The 16,917-nt window shown below is 36.8% G+C and overlaps 1 pseudogene; it reads right to left on the minus strand.

The window, feature by feature from the left end:
* Window positions 1–5,075: 5,075 nt before the first annotated feature.
* Window positions 5,076–16,917, minus strand: part of LOC147352803 (uncharacterized) — a 138,350-nt pseudogene continuing 126,508 nt past the window's right edge.

Raw genomic sequence — 16,917 nt, forward strand, 5'->3', positions numbered from 1 at the left:
TTTGCTTCTCTTCTTTTCACAGTTATTCGTAAGCCCTCCTCAGACAGCCATTTTGCTTTTTTGCTTTTATTTTTCTTTTGAGTTATCTTGATTCTTGTCTCCTGTACAATGTTATGAACATCTGTCCACAGTTCATCAAGCTTCTGTCTATCAGATCTAGTCTCTTATTGAACTAGAACTCCTTATTGTCAAATTCAGACTTAAATTGAAGAAAGTGGGGAAAACCACAACATCTCTTAGAATTTTGAATGGCTCAAGTGATATTCCATCACCTCCACTATCTTTGTTTGTAGTAATATTCCTTAAGGCCCACTTGACTTCACACTCCAGGATTGTCTGGCTCTAGATGAGTGACCACATAATCATGGTTATCCAGGTCATTAAGACCTTTTTATATTAAGAAATGGAGACATTGCCAACAAAGGTCCATCTAGTCAAGGCTATGGTTTTTCCAGTAGTTATGTATGGATGTGAGAGTTGGACTATAAAGAAAGCTGAGCACTGACAAATTGGTGCTTTTGAACTGTGATGTTGGAGAAGACTCTTGAGAGTCCCTTTGGACTGCAAGTAGATCCAACCAGTCCATCCTAAAGAAAATTAGTCCTGAATATTTATTGGACAGACTGATGTTGAAGCTGAAACTCCAATACATTGATAACCTGATGCAAAGAACTGACTCATTTGAAAAGTCCCTGATACTGGGAAAGATTGAAGGCCGGAGAGGAAGGTGACAACAGAGGATGAGATGGCTGGATGGCATCATCCACTCAATGGACATGTGTTTGAGTAAACTTAGGGAGTTGGTAATGGGTAGGCAGGCATGGCATGCTGAACTGAACTAAATTGAAGATCCTTTTTGTATAATTCTTCTGTGTATTCTTGCACCTTTTCTTATTCCCTTCTGCTTATGTTAGATCCTTGCTGTTTCTGTCCTTTATTGTGCCCATCTTTGCATGAAATAATCCTTTAATATCGCCAATATTTTTGTAATAGGTCTCTAATATTTCCCCTTCTATTGCTTTCATCTTTTTATTGCATTGTTCACTGAAGAAGGCTTTCCTATCTCCTTGGTTCTTAATATTGTATAGGAGGCAGTGATCAAAATCATCCCAAAGGAAAAGAAATATAAAAAGGCAAAGTGGTTGTCTGAATAAGAAATAGCTGAAAAAAGAAAAGGAACAAAAAGCAATGGAGAAAAAGAAAGATATTTCAAACTAAATGCTGATTTCTAGAGAACAGCAAGGAGAGATAAGAAAATTTATAGTGAGAATAATTTAAAAAAAAATAGGGGGGTTGGGAGAGGACTCAAATTAATAAAATTAGAAGTGAAGAGGGAAAAGGTATAGTGAACACCACAGAAATATAAAGGGTAATAGAGACTACCACACGCAAGTGTATGTCTAAAAAAATTATAATTTGGAAGAAATGTACGAATCCCTAGAATAATACAATCTTCTAAGACTGAATCAGGAAGAAATAGAAAATATTAACAGACTAATAAAAAGCAATGAAATGAAATAACAACTAAAAATCTTCCAAAAAGAAGTTTGGAAGCAATGACTTCGTAGACAAATTCTATCAAACATCTTGAGAACAGTTAACACCTATCTTTCTCAAACTATTCCAAATCATTGCAGAGGTTAGACTTCTCCCAAACTCATTCAGCTCCACCATCACCCTGATACAACAACCAGACAAAGATATCACATGGAAAAAAAAAAAAATTACAGATTGCCGGAGTCCGACTCCAGCAGCCAGGAAATCAGCCTGAAGGGGTGAGTGGTATTGGCGGATGATGATGTAGCCTCTGACTCATAGTACAGAACTCCATGTTTATTTCAAGCTTCAGGGAAAACATTAGGTCAGAGGTTTGACATTTTCAGTTTTCCCACCCAGATTTACTGTCTCCAGAAATCACTGTTGTCCTTCAAACAGAGTTCCTGCTTCAGCGATTCTCTCAGAATCGGCTTTGCTATCTATTATCTACTTACTTTTATGTATAATATACTTAACTTGTGATTACATTGTAACTCATGCTACATTCCTCAGTTTATTTCTTACCTTTCTAAATCCTGTTTGCCCCTAGCATCTTAAGATCAGATCAGATCAGATCAGATCAGTCTCTCAGTTATGTCTGATTCTTTGCAATCCCATGAATCGCAGCACGCCAGGCCTCCCTGTCCATCACCAACTCCTGGAGTTCGCTCAGACTCACATCCATCGAGTCAGTGATGCCATCCAGCCATCTCATCCAATGTCGTCCCCTTTTCCTCTTGCCCCCAATCCCTCCCAGCATCAGAGTCTTTTCCAATGAGTCAACTCTTCTCATGAGGTGGCCAAAGTACTGGAGTTTCAACTTCAGCATTATATCTTCCAAAGAAATCCCAGGGCTGATCTCCTTCAGAATGGACTGGTTGGATCTCCTTTCAGTCTAAGAGACTCTCAAGAGTCTTCTCCAATACCACAGTTCAAAAGTATCAATTCTTCGGCTCTCAGCCTTCTTCACAGTCCAACTCTCATATCCATACATGACCACAGGAAAAACCATAGCCTTGACTAGACGAACCTTTGTTGGCAAAGCAATGTCTCTGCTTTTGAATATGCTATCTAGGTTGGTCATAACTTTCCTTCCAAGGAGTAAGCGTCTTTTAGTTTTGTGGCTGCAGTCACCATCTGCAGTAATTTTGGAGCCCAGAAAAATAAAGTCTGACACTGTTTCCACTGTTTCCCCATCTATTTGCCATGAAGTTATGGGATCAGATGCCATGATCTTCGTTTTCTGAATGTTGAGCTTTAAGCCAACTTTTTCACTCTCCACTTTCACTTTGATCAAGAGGCTTTTTAGTTCCTCTTCACTTTCTGCCATACGGGTGGTGTCATCTGCATATCTGAGGTTATTGATGTTGCTCCCGGCAATCTTGATTCCAGCTTGTGTTTCTTCCAGTCCAGTGTTTCTCATGATGTACTCTGCATATAAGTTAAATAAACAGGGTGACAATGTACAGCCTTGATGGACTCCTTTTCCTATTTGGAACCAGTCTGTTGTTCCATGTCCAGTTCTAACTGTTGCTTCCTGACCTGCATACAAATTTCTCAAGAGGCAGATCGGGTAGTGTGGTATTCCCATCTCTTTCAGAATTTTCCACAGTGTATTGTGATCCACACAGTCAAAGGCTTTGGCATAGTCAATAAAGCAGAAATAGATATTTTTCTGGAACTCTCTTGCTTTTCCTATGATCCAGCGGATGTTGGCAATTTGATCTCTGGTTCCTCTGCCTTTTCTAAAACCACCTTGAACATCAGGAAGTTCACGGTTCACATATTGCTGAAGCCTGTCTTGGAGAATTTTGAGCATTACTTTACTAGCGTGTGAGATGAGTGCAATTCTGTGGTAGTTTACTATCTCCTAAAAAGGCTTCTTGCTATTCTTAATTATTGCTAAACTCTAAACTCAGCAAAGTATTTTTGCCATAAATATTTCCCTCACAAACGGGTCTCAAATAACAATCCTTCCCATGGCCTCAAGCTGTGGCCTACATGCTCATCCTTGGACATTCTTTGTAAAGATCCTTGAACAAATGTCAATGGTTATTTTATAGATTATTTTCTGGGCACAGCTGCAGAAGGTTTTGTGCTTTCTCATGCTTCTTCCAAGCACCTTAACATTTTTTCCAGCCAACTCAACCAAAGAAAGGAAAGAACAAGTCATAATTACAAGGCCTAACTCCTTCATCCCTGGACGTGCCTGTGAGATGAGGAGAGGGGGTTGGGCCCTGTCTCCATTTTGTTGGTAATGCCTAACGCGGCTTCTGACACCTCCCCCTTTCTTATTTTTTAGAGCATAAGTATGAAACTCAGTAGATAAAGCAGAAGTACTTCAGTTGAGTATTCTGAAAAGACACGGGGCTAATACACAAATCAGAATCAACAGGCATAAGCACATGGCCACATTAATCATTATTGTAAAAAAGGATCCATGGTAAAGATATCCCTCCAGTTTTTATAAAAGGGAATTAGAAAGCCATTGAGAGTAAAAGTCAGACTCCACCTGTTTCGTACTCTGAATATCCTGATGTAACTTGGAAATATCAATACTAAAATCTGAATGATTCCAGATGCCTAAAATGTGATTTGTAATGCATTCCCAAGAATGTATGGAGTCATTCACTTGTAGAGGGGTAACGCACATCCATTTAAATTCAGCATGGCACCTTAAATACAACTTAATTTTTTAATTCGTCATTTCTTACCCTATAAGCAGGACTGCTTCTTCTAAAGCATTGACCTTATTTTCTATTTTCCTATCTATAATTTCCTGTGTAGTGAGAGCTATGGAGACATTTTTGGACCGGTGATCAACTAACGAGGCCATATGCACTTCTTTTGACAGGACAACAGCAGAAACCATAACTGAAGCAGTTATGGCAATCAAGGCAGTTATTCTCCCAATCAGAGCTGCAATTAATCTCTTGGGTCGAGAAATTAAGCCATTAAATTCATACAAAACTTTCAATGCATAATCATCAGACCATTGTCCCTCTAATTTTACAGGAACCATCAAATATGGTGGTTGCTTTACAATCATCACAGCCTTATAATTACTATAATCATTCCTAGCAACTTAATTTGATATAAAACAATTCACACATTCAACATTATAAACAGTTTCTCCTTTAAAAACTCCCAAATCATTCCGATTTCTGGCCAACAAAAAGGCATAGGGAGAATGCATGCAGGCCTGTACAATATATCTTTGTTCATTTAAAGGTCTATGTAAATTCACAGGTGCCATAGCAGCCAATACTCTCCATAATTCAGGCTGCATGGGACCTGTTCCATTGAAACTCATTAAAGAAGGAACCCATCCATTAGCATGCCACCTAGTAATTGCTAAAGGATAAGGGATGAATGAATCATTCCATATGGATCTATAAGGTTCTTGAAAAATCAAGTTCAATCATTGACTCAAAAGATAGGGGCACCCCCATTCGATCAAAAAATGATGGCAACAATGGGAATAGATAACTTTATAGCATACATGCATTGTTTCCAACGAGGAAAGCCAGAAATTCTGCTTATGCTTTCCCAGGCCTGTAGTCTTTGTTCATCAGAATCTGGAGGGGGGAGTGCACAGTTCGGAAAATCCTTTAAATGAGGGGCTGCATGTTTTATGGCATCATATAGTTTTTCTCGTGCTCCCAGCATCAGCAGCTGTAAGGACCAAAAGTCTCTCTTGCCATTGCTTCTCGGAGAATCAGTAAGCATGCCTTTCAAGGAAGTGCTAACGCATCCATTCAAAAACAGAGCTGATCCTTTTAAGGAGGAAGGTATGTCAAAGCAAACAGGTGGATAAATGGACCTTCCTGGAAAACTGAAGGGGGCGCTGACCACTGCTTTAGTATTAGGATAGATGGAAGCCCCACCCAAAAGATGAGTATCATTAACAAAAATACAAATGGGCTCATTCATCCAATCAATAGGCTGAAAAGAAGGTGGATTAGGCAAATAGGCGCAATGAACTTTTTCTGTGCTGGAGGGCCTCGGCTGACAAGCCAGCACAGCAAGCATAGCCATGAACATTACCACAGGAGTGGTCTCATGTCTTCCCGTTTCTATTAATTCTTCAGCTGCTGAGCGAGATATTTCAGCTGGCCCCATGTTGGCACCGTGCTGGAGGTAGTTGCTTGAGTACAATGACGGCGATGAGAGGGAGCAGAATATGGCTGGACTAGATCAGCATGTCTCTCCTGAAGCACCAGATGCCTGAAGCGATGTACTAGCAGTGAAGCCTCAGATGAAGGGTCACTCGCCCTTCAGCTTTCCCTTGGCTCCCTCAGATCCGGACTCGATGAGCTTCTGATCTCTCCATCTTCCCTCGGTCCCAGACTCCAGGACTCTAGGGATCTCAGTGATCTCGGGGGTCTCTGTGATCTTGGAGATCTCATGGGACTGGACATGTCGAATCAGTCTATCAGGAATCCAAACAGGAGAAGTGGAATCCTGTGGAAACACACAAGCATACCCTCTCCCACAAGTTAACAACACATCTTTCCCTTTTCACTGTATGGTAAGGAGGTCCTTCCACTTGACCAGGGGCCGAGTCATAGCCCCTTCAGGAATCCAGTGTCTCATCATTGCAGTCTGCCCCTGTGTATCCACGTTTAAATGATTAATTACAAACAAAGCATGATGTAGAACATGATGTGGAAGGAATACTTAAATTCTCCCTGCCTTAATTTAGCTATCTGATTTTTTAAAATCTGGTGTGCCTTTTCCACTATGGCTTGGCCTTGGAGATTATAAGGTATTTCTGTTAAAGGCACTATAGAAAATTGTTGACAAAATCTCTTAAAAGCAGCAGAAGTATAAGCTGTGGCATTATCTGTTTTTATCTGTTCAAGGAGTCCTATTTGGGAAAAGCATTGAAACAAGTGTTGAATTACATCTTTTGTTGCTTCATCTGATCTAGCAGAGGCTGTGATAACATGAGAAAAGGTATCCACGGTAACATGCACAAAGGACAGTTTTCCAAAGGCTGGGGTATGAGTTACGTCCATTTGCCAGAGAGCATTAGGCCTAAGGCCTTGGGGATTTACTCCTAAAGGTGGAGATGGATTAGATGTTGGGAATTTAGACATAACTATATGTCTAGCTGCCTCCTTAAGGATATGAAATTCATACCTTAAACCAGCTGCATTTTGATGGTGAATTTTGTGAGAATTTTTGGCCTTGTCAATCTTTTCATGTAAGTTTAAAGCAATTACTTTACTTAATGCATCTGCCAAAGCATTTCCTTCATGTAAAGGTCCAGGCAAGCCGGAATGGGCTCTAATATGTCCCACAAAGTATTTCTTATCTCTATGCTTAATCTCCTTCTGTAAATCAGATAACAAGGAGAAGATGGTAGTCTTATTTTCCGGAATATTAGCAGTCTCAAAATGAGGAAACAACCCTAAAACATATTGGGAGTCAATCAAAAGATTGAAAGTACGGTCTCTCAAATGTTGAAAAGCCCAAATAACCTCTCTCAACTCAGCTATCTGGGCAGATGTCTCTTCAGATAACTAAAAATGGGGTTTTCCATTAATAATTGTGAGTGCTTTACCATTAGAGAAACCATCTGTGAAAACTAAAGTTGCCCCTTCCAAAGGTTGAATAGAAAATTTCCTTGGAAAAATCACAGAATGTGTTTTCAAAAAATGCAAAAGGGGGCTTGAGGGCAAATGAAACAAAATTTGACCCCTGTAATCTATCAGGGCAACTTGCCAGTCATCACTATTTTGTGAAAGAAATTGCAGTCCTCATTTTTCTCCAAACAAAATTTAACTTGTAACTCTCAAGTTGTGCATCTTTTATAGTTTACAAAGTAAAGAAGTGTTACTGCTTGCAAGTAACATGATATTATACATAGAAAATTCTAAAGATGATGTCATTAATTACTAAAGGTAATCAATGAATTTAGTAAAGTCACAGGATACAAAATTAATACACAGGAATCTTTTTAGTTCCTATACACTAACAGTGAAAAATCAGAAAGAGAAATTAAGGAAACAATCACATTTACCATTTCAATAAAATGAATAAACCTATTAAAGAGACAAAAGAGCTGTACTCAGAAAAATATAAGCTATTGATAAAATTTGAAATCAAAGACAGATGGAGGGATATACCATGCTTTTGGATTATATTATCAATATTGTGAAAATAACTATACCATCCAATGCAATCCCTATCAAATTAACAATGGTTTGTTTCACAGAATTAGAACAAAAACAACTAAAATTCTGATTTCTTTGGAAACAAAATATCCTGAATATCCAAAGCGATCTTTAGAAAGAAAAACTGAGTTGTATGAATCAAATTTCTTGACTTCCGACTATACTACAAAGCTACAGTCATCAAGACAGTATGGTACTGGCTGAAAAACAGAAATATAGGTCGATGGGACAAGATAGAATTACCAGAGATAAACCCAAACACTATGGTCACCTAATAAAGGACGAAAGAGGCAAGAATTTACAACGGAGAAAAGACAAGTCTCTTCAATAAGTGGTGCTGAGAAAATTGGACAGCTATATTTAAAACAATGAAATTAAAGAACCACCTAACAACATACACAAAAATAAATTCATAATGCACTATAGACCTGAATGTAATATCAGACACTATAAAACTCTTAGAGAAAAACATAGGCAGAATCCTCTTTGCAACAAATTACAGCAAGATCTTTTTGACCCACCTCCTAAAGTAATGAAAATAAAAACAAAAATGAACAAATGAAACTAAATTAAACTTAAAAACTTTCCTTTTGCCCAGCAATGAAAGCAATAAACAAGATGACAAAACAACCCTCAGAATGGGAGAAAATATTTGCAAATAAATAGCTGACAAATAATTAATTTGCAAAATATACAAACAGCTTATGCAGCTCAATATAAAATAAAAAAATACATGTACCCCCAATATTCATTGCAGCATGATTCATAATAGCCAATACAGAGAAGTCACTTAAATAGCCATCAACAGGATAATCAACAAAATTGTGGCACATATATACAATGGAATATTACTCAGCCATAAAAAGGAATGAAGTTGGGTCATTTGCAAAGATGTGGATGGACCTAGAAAATATCATACAGAGTGAAGTAATTCATAAACAGACAACGAATGTAGGATATTAATACATATATGTGGAGTCTAGAAAAATGGTATAGATGGTATTATCTGCAAAGCAGAAATAGAGATACAGATTTACAGAATAAAATGTATGGATATAAAGGAAATTGGAGGTTGGGAGGAATTGGGAAATTGGGATTGACATATAGAAACTATATAGAAACATATAGAAACCATGTATAAAATAGATAAATAATAAGAACATACTGTATAGCACAAGGAACTCTACTTAATACATTGTGGAAATGTGAATGGGAAAGAAAGTGAAAGTCTCTTAGTCGTGTCTGACACTTTGCAACTCCATGGACTATACAGTTCATGGAATTCTCTAGGCCAGAATGCTGGAATTGGGAAGCTGTTCCACTGGAGATCTTCCCAACCCAGGGATTGAACCCAGGTCTCTCACCTTGCAGGCAGATTCTTCACCATCTGAGCCAACAGGGAAACCATGAACTGACTGGGAAGCAAGTACAAAATAGAGGGAATAAATGTATATGTATGGTCTATTCATTTTGCTGTTAAGTAGAAACTAGCACATCATTGTAACTATACTTCAATAAAAATTAATTTTAAAAAGCTGGTGAATCTGAGATAAATGTGCAGAATATTATTTTTTCATGCACATGTATTGATAAAGCAAGAACATTTCGTTGAAAGCAATTTTTCTTGACAAGAAATTTACAAATGGTAGCCTAATTAATAATTTTCATTTTTATTCTTCTGACTTTTGCCATGTTATCTTGAACTTTTTTACTTCAGATGACCTTGCGCTTTCTTTGCAACTGACACTCAAATATGTGTGTTTTGTGCATTTTTTATAGTAAGAAGCAAAGTATTAAAAATTTATAAAAATTGCAGGGAAAAGGGCACTCCCATAACAGCAACAAGTAAAATGTAGCATTTTTTTCACCATCTTTTTGAAGACTCAAAAGGGGACTGAGATTGCTTTAAAAATATGAGATGATATGTTTTCTAATAGTTGCTTTAATTACTGCTGATTAAGATAGTAAATCAGCATGTCAGGTGGGTAATGGTTTTCAAAACAAAACAAACAAGAAAAAATTGTATGGCCATTCACAAAAAGAAATTTGCTTTTAGAAATCTGTGCTAAGGAAATATGGATGTGTTCACAATTAAGTATAAGAATGATTATTGTTGCAATTATTGGGGAAAATTGGAAGCACCTTATGTCAAAGCATAGAGACTAGTTTAACAAAGTATATTATACCCAATCTATTAAATTCCATTCCCTCTCACAAGGGAAATAGTGTTGAAAATGTTTAATGATGTGAGAAATGGGAATCATTAAGTGGGAAAAAAAAAAAGTTTCAAAGTGATTTGTATAGAAAGATCAAACATGGGGGCTCTTGATGAAGGTGATAGAGAAGAGTGAAAAAGCTGGCTTAAAACTCAACATTCAAACAACTAAGATCATTGCATCTGGTCCCAGCACTTCATGGCAAATAGATGGGGAAACAATGGAAATAATGACAGACTTTTTTTTTTTTTCTGGGCTTAAAAATTACTGTGGATGATGACTGCAGCCAAGAAATTAAAAGATGCTTGCTCCTTGGAAAAAAAGCAATGACAAACCTAGACAGTGTATTAAAAAGCAAAGATTTATTTGCTGACAAAGATCCATATAGTCAAAACTATGGTTTCCCCAATAGTCACGCATGGATGTGAGTGTTTGACCATAAAGAAGGCTTAGCACTGAAGAATTGATGCTTGTGATCTGTGATGTTGGGGAAGACTCTTGAGAGTCCCTTGGATAGCAAGAAGATCAAACCAGTCAATCTTAAAGGAAATCAACCCTGAATATTCATTGGAAGGACCCATGCTGAAGCTGAAACTTCAATAATTTGACCATCTATGAGAAGTGCTGACTCATTGGAAAAGACTCTGATGTTGGGAAAGAGTGAAGGCAGGAGGAGAAGGGGAAGACACAGGATGAGATGGTTGGATGGCATTACCAACCTAATGGACATGAGTTTGAGAAAACTCCAAGAGATGGTGAAAATGGAGAAACTGGGCATGCTGCATCCATGGGGTCACAAAGAACTAGACAAGACTGAGTGACTGAACAACAATAACAATTACACATACCACACACATATATACATACATATATCATGTTATAAAATGTTAACGTGTCTTTATCTAAATAAAGCAAAGAAAAGAAAGTTAAAAAATAAAAATAAAGAAGATAGACTGAATCAGTTTACTTTTCCCAATTGTCTTTATCTGGTATTCCCTGAGTGACCACAGAGACTGCCCCAAACCAGACAATACTAAATGTATAGTGAAATCTGGAAGAGAAATATCTATACTCCTTGTTTTTATAAATCTGCAATCTTGGATACATGACTTTCTAGACAGCCTTCCTAAATTGAACATCAGCAGATATAAATCAGAGCATTTACCTAAGGGTGATAAGTAGGAGGAATAGGGAGCAATATGATCTGATTAGACTTTGGAGAAAAAGAATATTTATCTCAAATTGCTTGATGAATATCATGCTTTGCCTTTCCTTCTATTTCAGACTTAAAATACCTATTACCTTTTCTAAATGATGACTGAATCCTTTTTCTCTGTATATTCTTCCTCCTTTGGAATAAGCACTGACGATGGGGTGACAATTTAAGTTAATTTTGTGAAATTGGGAAGAATTAAGTGTCCATATCTGAGACAACAAAATTAATACAATAGATTCAAAAAATTAATCTTGGAGAATGATTAGTTCTGTGATAGGTTCCTGTAGTGTGTGTCACTCTTAGAAAATCACACACACAAAAAAATTGCTGCTAATAGAATTTTGTGTTCTATGCCAAATACTCCTATTTCATTGTTACTTTTTTTTAACAATAAAATTATGTCAAACAGAGTTAGCTTGTATTTCCAACAAATTAATATTCCTGAAATTACTAGCAAAGTAATGCTTGTAAATGCTAGCAAAGTAAATACTAGCAAAGTAATGCTCAAAATTCTCCAAGTTAGTCTATAGCAGTACGAGAACCAAGAACTTCCAGAAGTTCAAGCTGAATTTAGAAAAGGCAGAGGAACCAGAGATCAAATTGCCAATATCTTTTGGATCAGAGAAAAAACAAGAGAATTCCAGAAAAACATCCACTTCTTCCTCATTGACTACACTAGAGCCTTTGACTGTGTGGATCACAACAAACCCTGGAAAATTCTTAAATAGATGGGAATACCAGGCCACCTGACCTGCCTCCTGAGAAATCTGTATTCAGGTCAAGAAGCAACAGTTAGAACTGGACAAGGAACAGTGGACTAGTTTCAAATTGAGAAAGGATTATGTTAAGACTATATTGTCACCTTTCTTATTTAACTTATATGCAGAGTACGTCTTGTGAAATGCCAGACTGGATGAAGCACAAACTGGAATCAAGATTTCCCGGAGAAATATCAGTAAGCTTAAATAAGTAGATGACACCATCCTTATAGCCGAAAGCAAAGAGAAACTACAGAGCCTCTTGATGAAAGTAAAAGAGCAGAGTGAAAATGTTGGCTTAAAACTCAACATTCAAAAACGAAGATCATGGCATCCGGTCCCATCACTTAATGGTGAATAGATGGGGAAACAATGGGAACCGTGACAGACTTTATTTCTTGGGCTCCAAAATCACTGCAGATGGTGACTGCAGCCATGAAATTAAAAGGCTCTTGCTCCTTGGAAGAAAAGCTATGACCAATCTAGATAGCATATTAAAAAGCAAAATTACTTTGCTGACAAAAGTCCATCTAGACAAAGCTGTGGTTTTTCCAGTAGTCATGTATAGATGTTAGAGTTGGACCATAAAAAAAAGCTGAATGACAAAGAATTGATGCTTTTGAACTGTGACATTGGAGAAAACTCTTGAGAGTCCCTTGGACTGCAAGGAGATCAAATCAGTCAATCCTAAAGGAAATCAGTCCTGAATATTCATTGGAAGAACTGATGCTGTAGCTGAAACTCCAGTACTTTGGCCACCTGATGAGAAGAACTGACTCATTGGAAAAGACCCTGCTGTCAAGAAAGATTGAAGACAGGAGAAGAAGGAGATGACAGAGGATGGGGTGGTTGAATGGCATCACCGACTCAATGGACATGAGTTTCAGCAAGCTCTGTGAGTTGGTGATGGACAGGGAAGCCTGGCATCCTGCAGTACTTGGTGTCACTCACAAAGAGTCAGACATGACTGACTGAACTGAGCTGAATATTTCCCAAAGGAGAACCTTAGGAAAATATTTTGGTGAATTAAATAACCCATCCCTTTTTTCCCCCTTTATTATTATTATTTTGCTTTTGCTGTGTCATATGGCTTGTGGGAGATTAGTTCCCCAAACAGGACTTGAACTTGGGCTCTTGGCAATGGAATTGTGGAGTATTAACCACCAGGGAATTTCCAATAACTAATTTCTTAAATGTTTCATGTAAATGAAACACAATGATACCACTACAGTTAATTTTAAAATAACTCATGGGTGAAAAAAAGAGCATTTAATTTAAATTAGAAAGGAGCTAAAATGCCTAAGGGTTTCCTTGGTGCCTATTGGTAAAGAATCCATCTGTCAATGCAGAAGATGCAAATTAAATTCCTAGGTCAGGAAGATCTGGGGAAGGAAATGGCAACGCCCTCCAGTATTTTTGCCAGGAGCTTGGTGGGCTACAAAAGAGCTGGACATGACTTAGTGACTAAGAAACAACAACAAAATTATCTAAGTGGAAAATATCAGTTTCATTATCAAAAGTCTTCTAATAACCATAATCATTAATTAGCTGTTAGTTAGTTTGCCCATATGGTAAGTAAATAAAAGAGAGTTGAGGAAGTCACTGGGAAGGCAAGACTTTATTTGAAGGTATATGGGATTTTCTAAAATAAGACATATTAATTTATGGAATTACTTATAAGCTTTACAGCCATTTAAGAAATTAATACATACTTCAGGAAAATTCCTGTCATTCATCAATTTTTTTTAACTTATTATAGATCATTTTTACTTGCTTGGTAAAATTACAATAGAATTTATTTTCTCCAGTTTAGTGCTAGCATTAAAATTTAAGGGAGAATGAATACCATTAAAAAGTATCTATTTCTACTTTTTCCTGTTGGAATTTTGGATCACAGACTGAACTAAAAGTTAATCTTTTCTATATAACAATACTTCTTTTATTTTTTATTTTCTAGCATTTATAGCTCACAAAAAAACTTTCATGTGGATTATCTCCCTTGTTTCTTAGTTTTAGAAGGTTGGTGGCAATTTATATCATTTTACAAAGTGAGAAATAAAAGACTATATGAAGAGATAGAGCTGAAATTATTAGACATGATATCTAGTCAATTTAAATAATACATGTACACATGACAAAATTTTACTTATACAGCTAAAAGTTGCTTTAATTTGTTGAAGAAAGTATTTTTGTCCTTTTTTATATCTATATGAAATTAAGGATGGTTGTGTGTGTGTTAGTTACTCAGTTGAGTCTAATTCTTCATGACTCCATGAACTGTAGCTCCATCAAGCTCCTCTCTCCATGGAATTTTCCAGGAAAGAATACTGGACTGAGTTGCCATTCCCTTCTCCAGGAGATCTTCATGACCCAGGGATTAAACCTGGGTCTCCTGCATTGAAGGCAAATTCTTTTCCATCTGAGCCACCAGGGAAGCCTTAAGGATGTTTGTGCATTCAGTTGCTTCAGTCATGTCCAACTCTGTGTGACCCAATAGACTGTAGTATGTCAGGTTCCTCTGTCCATTGGATTCTCCAGGCAAGAATACTAGAGTGGATTGCCAGGCCCTCTTTCAGGGGATCTTCCTGATTCAAGCATCAAAACCAAGTCTCTTACATCTCCCGCATTGCCAAGTGGGTTCTTTGCCACTAGAAACACCTAGGAGGCCCTCTAAAGATGTTTAACTTATTGTAATAATTATATCATGATACATGTAAGCTAATTCTATTTTGTACACCTTAGTGAAAAAATTGGCTTAAAACTCAACATTCCAAAATCTAAGATCATGTTTGGTGTTTTGTCAGCATTTCCAAATGTTCTATGAACATATAATAATGTATGAGATATAAAAATTTAAATATATTTCTGTAGGATATAAGATCAATAAAAATTAATATAAATAGAAATCCATTATATTAAATTATTAATGACATCATTCAAGATGTTATTATTTCTGTACTTGATAAAATTTTTTCAGAGAAATGTTAATATGCCTCACTATAATTATATATATATTTTTTCTTTTTCCTTGTATTTCTTCTGATTTTTGCTTTATGTATCTTTGTTTCTTTCTTGTTAAGTGTCTAATGATTTATGATGTCTATCTTCTTTGTGAATTGTACCTTTTATCATTAAAAATGTTCATCTTCGTTTCATTTAAAAATAAATAGATAAGTTTAGAAGTCTAAAATGCAAGGAAATTGGTCCCTTCACTTCATGGCAAATAGTTGGGGGAAAAAAAAATGGAAATGGGCAGATTTTATTTCTTGAGCTCCAAAATTACTGCAGATAGTAACTACAGCCATGAAATTAAAAGATGCTCCTTCGAAGGAAAGCTGTGACAAACATAGTGAATTTAAAAGCAGAGACATAATTTTTCTGACAAAGGTCCATATAGTCAAAACCATAGGTTTTCCAGTAGTCAAGTATAGGGATGTGAGAGTCAGGCCATAAAGAAGACTGAGCACCAAGAAATGAATGCTTTCTAACTGTGGCACTGGAGAAGACTCTTGAGAGTCCCTAGAACAGCAAGGAAATCAAACCAGTCCATCCTAAAGGAAACCAACCCTGAATATTCATTGGAAGGATGGATGCTGAAGGTAAAGCTCCAATAATTTGGTCACCTGATGAGAAGATCTTACTTCTTGGAAAAGACCTTGATGCTGAGAAAGACTGAAGGCAGGAGGAGAAGGGAGTGACAAGGGATGGGGTGGCTGGATGACATCATCCATTCAACAAACATGAATTTGAGCATACTCTGGAAGATAGTGAAGGACAGGGAAGTCTGGTTTGCTGCAATCCATAGGGTTGCAAGGAGTCAGGTATGACTTAGTGACTGAAGAACACCAAATGCTGTACACCTTAAACTTAACAGTATGCCACTTAAACCTCAATTAAACTTGAAAAAAATAAAGTTTTATGAAATAATATAATAATTTTATATGAAAAAGCATGGTATTGTCCTCAAGTGCTGGCCAACATAGAGTGACTAATACTGAATCTGGATTCCTTTTTGAAACAACTATAAAACTGAATAAAGTATATGAAGACAGTTTATCTATCCACCTTGAAAAACAGATAACACAGGAATATGGTCCTTGAAAGAAGAAAAACAAGTGAGGTGAGCTTACCATTCATATCAAAATTGCTTTAGCTTTCTGCTTTGAGCAGGAAAGCAGACCAGAAGTGGGGGAGCAGTTTGATGAGCTAAGGAGATAGAAGCAAGCGTTTCAGAAATTGAAGCGGAGCAGGTAGAATTTGTGACCAATTACCAATAAACTTGGAATGTACTCAGAAAGAAGACCCCCCCACCCCCCAACAAGTCTTCATGGGCATTCACTGTGAATGAGCTTACACAAGTCTCAGCAGAATGTGAGTGTGTGCTAAGTGGCTTTAGTCATGTCCGACTCATTGTGAACCTATGTACTGTAGCCTACCATGCTCCTCTGTCAAAAAACACTGACAGTTGAATAGTGCTATCAATGACTTGACAGTAATGGAATTTACTAGCATTCCAGTTCAGCCCAAACTTGGAGGCCTTATTGAACACCTCAGGCATCATAATGTCTTCTACTAAGGAATTAGAACCACAAAATGAAATCATGGGTATGCCTCTAGGTTTACAACTAAGTTCACAGCTTAAAAACACCTACTCAAATAAAGAGTTGAACCACATTTAATGGAACCAAAGAAATGTAAAAAATGCAATAACAACATAATCTATACTCTCTATATATTTTATTGACAATATCCAGCAAGTAATCAAGCATAATTAGATCTTTCAAGGAAAAATACGATCCACATGAATAGAGAAACAGTAGACAATCCAGATAGATTTGCACACAGGTCTTTAACAGAGTTATTTTAAATAGGTCCAAGGACTTGAAAAAAAAATCATAATAAAATAATGCTTGGGAAATCAACAGTAAAATTAAAATTTAGCTACATGAAAATTCTGGAAATAAATAGTACAATGCGCTGTGCTGTGCTCAGTCATCTCCAGCTCTTTG

The sequence above is a fragment of the Bos grunniens genome, chromosome 19, assembly GCF_055505025.1.
Source record: "Bos grunniens cultivar Pamir isolate PY7600 chromosome 19, Bosgru_T2T1.0, whole genome shotgun sequence".
In the NCBI taxonomy this organism is placed as follows: Eukaryota; Metazoa; Chordata; class Mammalia; order Artiodactyla; family Bovidae; genus Bos; species Bos grunniens.